The sequence below is a fragment of the Citrus clementina genome, unplaced genomic scaffold (assembly GCF_000493195.1).
Source record: "Citrus clementina cultivar Clemenules unplaced genomic scaffold, Citrus_clementina_v1.0 scaffold_8, whole genome shotgun sequence".
Lineage (NCBI taxonomy): Eukaryota > Viridiplantae > Streptophyta > Magnoliopsida > Sapindales > Rutaceae > Citrus > Citrus x clementina.
The window spans coordinates 16,766,835-16,774,348 of record NW_006262022.1 but is presented as its reverse complement, the minus strand read 5'-3'; the positions used below and the strand labels follow the sequence as shown (position 1 = coordinate 16,774,348).

Genomic DNA, 7,514 nt, shown 5'->3' with positions numbered 1-7,514 from the left:
TGTGAGTGCTTGACAAAAGATATCACATTTAAGAGTCTTGGTGATAGTGGGTCATGGTTGTGTATGAGGTAATATGTCAGTGTCAAATAACGCGTAAAGCACGTGGCTCGCGAGTCAAAAAGGAAACAGTAAAAAGGAAAAAGTAAACAGTAATAAGAAAAAAAAAGCAAACAGTAATAAAATTATTAAAGACAATAATGCACACAATAAAACAAAAATAACAGTAAAGTAAAAGGATATTTACAGGTAGTTGCGACTGTGGCTCACATCTTCCTCTGGTTTTACGTCCAGAAACGGCTTGAACGCCCTCTATGGGTCGAGGATAGGCTTCCTATCCAGTTTTCTTATAAACTGGCAAACAGGGTCGTTTATAATCAGATTCCCAAGACTATATCGTGCATGCTCTTTCTGGAATAATGGCTATAACTGGAGAATCGCTCCTTGCACATATCCACTGGGATGCGTTTCAAGAGACAAAAGGATATCATCCAATGACTCCTTATTCAAGCCATCCCTAATGAATTGAATCTTATCTTCCCTGTTATCAGACACCATTCCTAAAGAACATGAGTTTTTATTGCAACTCATTCTGGCACACTTATGACAAGCGACATAAATTCTTCGAGCTCGTCGTTTTCTTACATAATTTCCTTTACCACAACCAGGCATGTATGCAATAAATTTTGGAGGTAACTCACCCGCCGATCGTACTTTTGCCTCAATTAACCAACGGATATCAGCAGGTATGTTATTCCTCATGAGTAATCGCATGCGTTCGGACCGAGCTTTATAGATCGTAAGGAGGGCATTCTGAGGAAGTGAAGGGAATCGCTTGTGAAGCTTCGCTAGAATCTCGTTTCTGTCCATACCTTCGCCTCAGAATATCAGTTATTATGGGAAACTGAAGTAACCGACTTGATTATCACGGAGTACCGTTATCCGCCACTTCACCGGGGTAACAAACTAAAGCACTCAAACAGAAAAAATAAATTAAAACACACAAAGAAAATTAAAATCGTCCTCTTATTGAATTTACCTCAAGCTCCAACTGGATGTCGTAAACACTTCTCTCAATGTCTCTGAGTTGGCTTTCTAAACCCTCAACATAGGCTACTAACTCTGGTGGCTGTAGAGCCCAAATGCGATGTGTTTTACAAAATTGAATCTGCCGTTTGAGATGAGTTTTGACACGTTGAAGTGGTTTAAGAATGTTCAGGAGGAACGGTCTAAGTAAGGTACTCATGAGTAAAAATGATAAAAGAAAACTTAATAGTTAAACAAACACACTTATGCAAAAATAATTTCAATTAGCAGAAGAATAATATAAAGAAAGAAAACAAAGTCAAATCAACGAAAAGAAAAATCAATTCAAATTTGGTGGGTCACTCAAATTTATTTCGGTGTCTTCTTCATGTGGTTGGTACTCTAGATATGGCTTTAATCTTTGACTATTAACTTTAAACGTGACACCATTCTTTGGGTCCTTAATTTCAATTGCCCCATGTGGAAAAACAATATGTACAATAAATGGACCAGACCAACGAGAGCGTAACTTACCTGGGAATAGGTGCAGGCGAGAATTGAATAAAAGCACTTTCTGACCTGGAGTGAACGATTTTCTCATAACGTGCTTGTCATGGAAGACTTTCATTCGTTGCTTGTAAATCTTGGCATTTTCGTATGCATCATTGCGAATTTCTTCAAGTTCTGCCAGTTGTAATCTTCTTTCTGAGCTAGCTTGCTGCATGTCAAAGTTGAATTTCTTGATGGCCCAATACGCACGATGCTCAAGTTCCACAGGTAGGTGGCAAGCTTTTCCATACACTAGCCTGTAGGGTGACATCCCAATCGGGGTCTTGAAAGCCGTTTTATATGCCCATAAGGCATCATCAAGTCTTAATGACCAATCTTTTCTGTCCGACCTCACCGTCTTTTCTAATATGTGCTTTATTTCTCGATTGGAGATCTCAACTTGGCCACTGGTTTGCGGATGATACGGAGTCGCCACTTTGTGTGTGATTGAATACTTTGTCAAAAGAGCTTTGAATGCTTTGTTACAAAAGTGGGCACCACCATCACTGATTATTGCTCGAGGGAATCCAAAGCGTGAAACAATGTTGCTTTTTAAAAATGCTATTACCACCTTGTGATCATTGGTCCTACATGGAATTGCTTCTACCCATTTCGATACGTAGTCAACAGCAACCAATATGTATTGATGGCCAAAAGACGGGGGAAAGGGTCCCATGAAGTCGATACCCCATACGTCAAAAATCTCAACCACTAAAATTGGATTTAGTGGCATCATGTTCCTTCGTGTAATGCTTCCCATTCGTTGACACCTATCACATGAAGAACAGAAAGTGTAAGCGTCTCGAAATATAGATGGCCAATAGAAACCACATTGTAAAACTTTAGTCGCTGTTTTCTTAGCACTGAAATGGCCTCCACAAGCTTGTTCATGGCAAAATGAAAGGATATTCTGAATTTCACTTTCTGGGACACATCGTCTAACAATTTGATCCGCACAATACTTGAACAAATACGGGTCATCCCAAAAGAAATTCTTTATCTCTGCAAAGAATTTTGCCTTGTCTTGCTTGGTCCAATGCTCAGGAAGTTTACCTGTAACAAGATAATTAACTATATCAGCATACCAAGGTAATACTTCCACACTCATTAATTGTTCATCTGGAAATGACTTATTCAATATTAATGGCTCTGTAATTGTGTCAAGATGGAGACGAGAGAGGTGGTCCGCCACAACATTTTCTGTCCCTTTTTTATCTTTGAATTCCAAGTCAAATTCCTGCAAAAGTAACACCCAACGAATTAGTCTAGCTTTTGCATCTTTCTTTGTGAGAAGATATTTAAGAGCAGCATGATCTGTGAACACAATTATTTTACAACCAATGAGATAAGATCGAAATTTCTCTAATGCAAACACTACTGCTAGCATTTCTTTTTCAGTAGTTGAATAGTTCAACTGTGCATCATTCAATGTCATACTAGCATAGTAAATAACGTGGGGAATTCGATCAACTCTTTGTCCTAATACTGCTCCTACTGCATAATCAGATGCATCACACATGAGTTCAAATGGTAAACTCCAGTTCGGGGACTGAATGATGGGTGATGATGTCAACAAATGCTTTAATTTTTCAAACGCAACAAGACATGAATCATCAAAGACAAAAGGTACATCCTTAGCAAGTAAATTGCATAAGGGTCTAGAAGCTTTGCTAAAATCTTTAATGAAACGTCTATAGAACCCAGCATGCCCAAGGAAAGATCTTACTTCTCTTACTGTTTTGGGTGGAGGAAGATTAGAAATGAGATCCACCTTGGCTTTGTCAACCTCAATACCTTTGCTCGAAATGATGTGACCGAGAACAATACCTTGTTTTACCATAAAATGGCATTTCTCCCAATTTAAGACCAAGTTCTTCTCGACACATCTCTGCAGAACTAGAGTTAGATGATGTAAACATTGATCAAACGAGTCACCAAAGACAGAAAAATCATCCATAAAGACTTCAAGAAATCGTTCAACCATATCAGAAAAAATGCTTAGCATGCATCGTTGAAATGTAGCAGGTGCATTACATAATCCAAATGGCATTCTTCTATATGCAAATGTGCCAAAAGGGCAAGTGAAAGTAGTTTTCTCTTGATCTTTTGGTGCTATGGGAATCTGATTATATCCTGAGTAGCCATCTAGAAAGCAATAAAATTCATGTCCTGCTAATCTATTAAGCATTTAATCAATAAATGGTAAAGGAAAATGGTCTTTACGTGTGACAGAATTCAACTTTCTATAATCAATGCATACACGCCATCCTGTAGTCACTCTAGTGGGTATCAATTCATTATCAGCATTCGTAACTACTGTAACTCCTGACTTTTTGGGGACAACTTGTACAGGACTGACCCATGAACTATCAGAAATGGGGTAAATGATACCTGCATCTAATAGCTTAAGGACTTCAGTTCTAACAACTTCTTTCATATTAGGATTTAACCGACGTTGCATTTCCCTAGTAGATTTAGCATTTTCATCAAGGTGAATGTAATGCATGCAGTCTACTGGGTTTATACCTTTAATGTCTGCTATGGTCCATCCTAATGCTCCTTTGTGCTCTTTTAAAACATCCAACAACTTACCTTTTTGTTCGTCATTTAGGGATGATGAGATGATTACCGGCAGAGTACTTTCTTCTCTCAAAAATGCATATTCCAATGTGTTGGGCAATGGTTTGAGCTCGAGTTTCGGTGGTGATTCTGATGATGGGATAAGTTTCTTCTCTGATGGTGCTAGTTGTTCAACTTTTGACCTCCATTTATTAATGTCCATGGATGGTGCTGAGTCAAGCAGGGCGTTGACCTCATCGACCGATCTGTCAATATCAAAATCCAAACCAAAGTGAATTAAACATGTTTGTAAAGGATCATCACTAAGGTTTGAAACAAAAGTATCATCAACTAATGCTTCAATTAAATCCACATCAACAATTCCATCATCTGCACTGTGAGGTTGTTTGGCAATGTTGAAGATGTTCAGCTCCATAGTCATGTTGCCGAAGGACAACTGCATATTTCCAGTCCTGCATTGAATGTGAGCATCCGCAATTGCCAAGAAAGGTCGGCCTAGAATAATGGGGATGTACTTCCTTGAATCCTGTATTGGTTGAGTGTCAATTACAATAAAATCAACAGGAAAATAAAACTTGTCTACCTGGATAAGCACGTCCTCCACAATACCACAAGGTATTTTCGTGGACCGATCTGCAAGCTGTAACACCACTGGAGTTGGGTGTAATTCTCCAAGTCCAAGTTTCACAAATACTGAATAAGGCAACAAATTTACACTAGCTCCTAAATCCAACAAAGCATTCTCAATTGTGTGGTTCCCTATACTACATGAGATAGTGGGGGAGCCTGGGTCTTTGCATTTTAGAGGAATTTTATGTTGGAGTATAGAACTAACATTTTCTGTTAAAAATGCCTTCTTTTGAACATGCATATTTCTCTTTTTAGTACAAAGGTCTTTAAGAAACTTGGCATAAGATGGAACTTGTTTAATAGCATCAAGCAAAGGGATGTTAACACTTACCTGTTTGAAGATTTCAAGAATCTCACCTGTGGATTTTCCCTTTTTTCCTTTAGCTAACCTCTGAGGAAATGGAGCTTTGGGAACATATTCCCGTGGGTTGGTTTCTTCTTTTTCCTCCGGTGGTGAGTCCTCAACATTCACAGGTACGATTTGATTTTCTTTTGTCACCGGCATCTCCACTTTGTTGTCGACTTCTTTTCCTTTTCGCAAGGTCATTACTGCTTTGACCTCTCCATGCTGCTGTGGTGAACTGGTACTTGCTTCATGCACTCCTTTAGGATTAGGTACTGGTTGACTTGGAAACTTGCCTTTCTCAACAGTCATTGCCAAGGTCTGAACTGAAGAAGCAAGTTGTCCCACCATCTTCTCGAGGCTTGAAACGGATTGAGCTTGTGAGTTGAAACCTGCTCTCAACTCATTTCGTAGTCCATCAATGGTGCGGTTTTGTTGCTCAATCGTGGAGTGAGTAAGATTCTTGAGATTCTGGAATGAATCCTCCCATGGTCTGGGTTGAGAGAAATTCTGATTCTGATTGTATGGTCTAAATGGTGGCTGAGAGGCTTGAGGAACTTGAGGAATTTGTTGCATTGGTGGAGCTGGAGCTGCTGGTCTATTCTGTTGGAATCCTTGAGACCATGAAAAATTGGGGTGGTCTCTCCATCCAGGATTATATGTGTTGGAGTATGGGTTGTAATTTGATGGCTTTCTCATTACACCTATGGCATTGGCTTGATCTGAGTATGAGTCATGGTCATGTGGTTCTGTTGATTTAGCAGTCGATAACGATGCTATTTGTCGAGCAAGACCTTCAACCATCTCCTTGACTTCTTTGATTCCCGAAGTTGACTCGCCAATTTGAACCTCATTTACTCCCTTAATTCTTCTATTATTCCTGATTGATCGACTCCGTTGTTGGGAATTATCCGCTTATCGCTGGAAGAATTCCCAAATCTCGGATGCACTTTTTGACATTAGCTCTCCTCCACTTGTTGCCATTAGCCATTCTTGCACATTTGGCAATAATCCCTCCAAAAAGTATTGGCATTGGTGCCATTTCTCGTACCCATGATGTGGACACTTCAAGAGTAGCCCATTGAATCGCTCCCATGTTTCGAAAAATTACTCGTCATCTTTCTGGGTAAACTCCGAGATTTCCCTGCGAATAGCATTGGTTTTATGCACTGGGAAATATTTATTCAAAAATTTCGTTACCATTTGTTCCCATGATGAAATGCTATTAGCAGGTAAAGTATTTAACCATGAACGAGCTCTATCTTTTAAAGAAAATGGGAATAGTCTAAGTTTAACATCATCATCTGAAAAATTCTCATATTTGAATGTTTGACAAATGGCATGAAAATCATTCAAATGATTATATGGATCCTCATTTTCTAGGCCATAAAATGTAGGGAGACAATTTAACACACTAGGTTTTAATTCAAAACTCCTAGCAGCTACATTTGGGTATCTTATGCATGACGTGCTCAAATTAGCTAAGGGACTAAAATAGTCCTTAAATGGCCTCTCCTGTGGTACTTGTAAATCCATTTTATTTTTAACGTGTTTGTGTGTGCGAAGTGTTTTTTCTAATTCAAGGTCTATAGGTTCAAGATTAGGTAATAATGACCTACGACCATGCATGCAAAATAAATAAAATAAAAATAAAGATGCAAACAAAACAAAAAATAAAGATGGGAACAAAACAAATAAAAATAAAGAAGAGGGAGAAATTACGATACTAACCTTATTGCGCTATTACAACCTTTCTATAAAAATACACAAAAATAAATACGTGAAAGAAATTAACTAAAAATTAAATTAATAAGATAAACAAAAAAAAATTACAAAGAAAAATAAATGGAAAATTAAATTACAGAATTTTAAAGAAGAGAAAAAGAAAAGAAATACTAACCTTTAAATGTAGATTCACTTTTTTTTTTCTTTTTTTTAATTTAATAAAAAAAATACAAGAAAACAAATAAAAGAAATTATTCAAAAAAATTAATTCTATGAATTAAAATTACTTACCTCCCCGGCAACGGCGCCAAAAACTTGTTGTGCAAATTTTAATGTACTCGCAAGCGCACGAATCTATTGTAGTATAGACTAATGGTGACGAGTGTCGATCCCACGAGGAGGTGGATTTTAATTATATGTAGAATTAATTTTGTAAATGGGTGATTGGATTTGTGGTGGAAATGATTTGGAATATGCTAAAACTTAAATTAAAATGGCGAGAATAAATTCTAAAGTTGGAATTGAAATGGCGAGAATAAATTGAAGAGAATTCTATTAAAATGACGTACTTGGGTATCTGGATCCATATCAACATGCATCATGGGCTAAATAATCCGTATTAATGTCAATTAAATCATGAAGGGGGAATCCACACCTCATGAAC

General features: G+C 37.8%; 1 non-coding gene across 1 annotated transcript; it reads left to right on the top strand.

The window, feature by feature from the left end:
• Window positions 1-6,173: 6,173 nt before the first annotated feature.
• On the top strand, window positions 6,174-6,277 carry LOC112096500. The gene has a single exon (XR_002904403.1). It is a non-coding gene; the product is annotated as a small nucleolar RNA R71 (small nucleolar RNA).
• The last annotated feature ends 1,237 nt before the right edge of the window (window positions 6,278-7,514 follow it).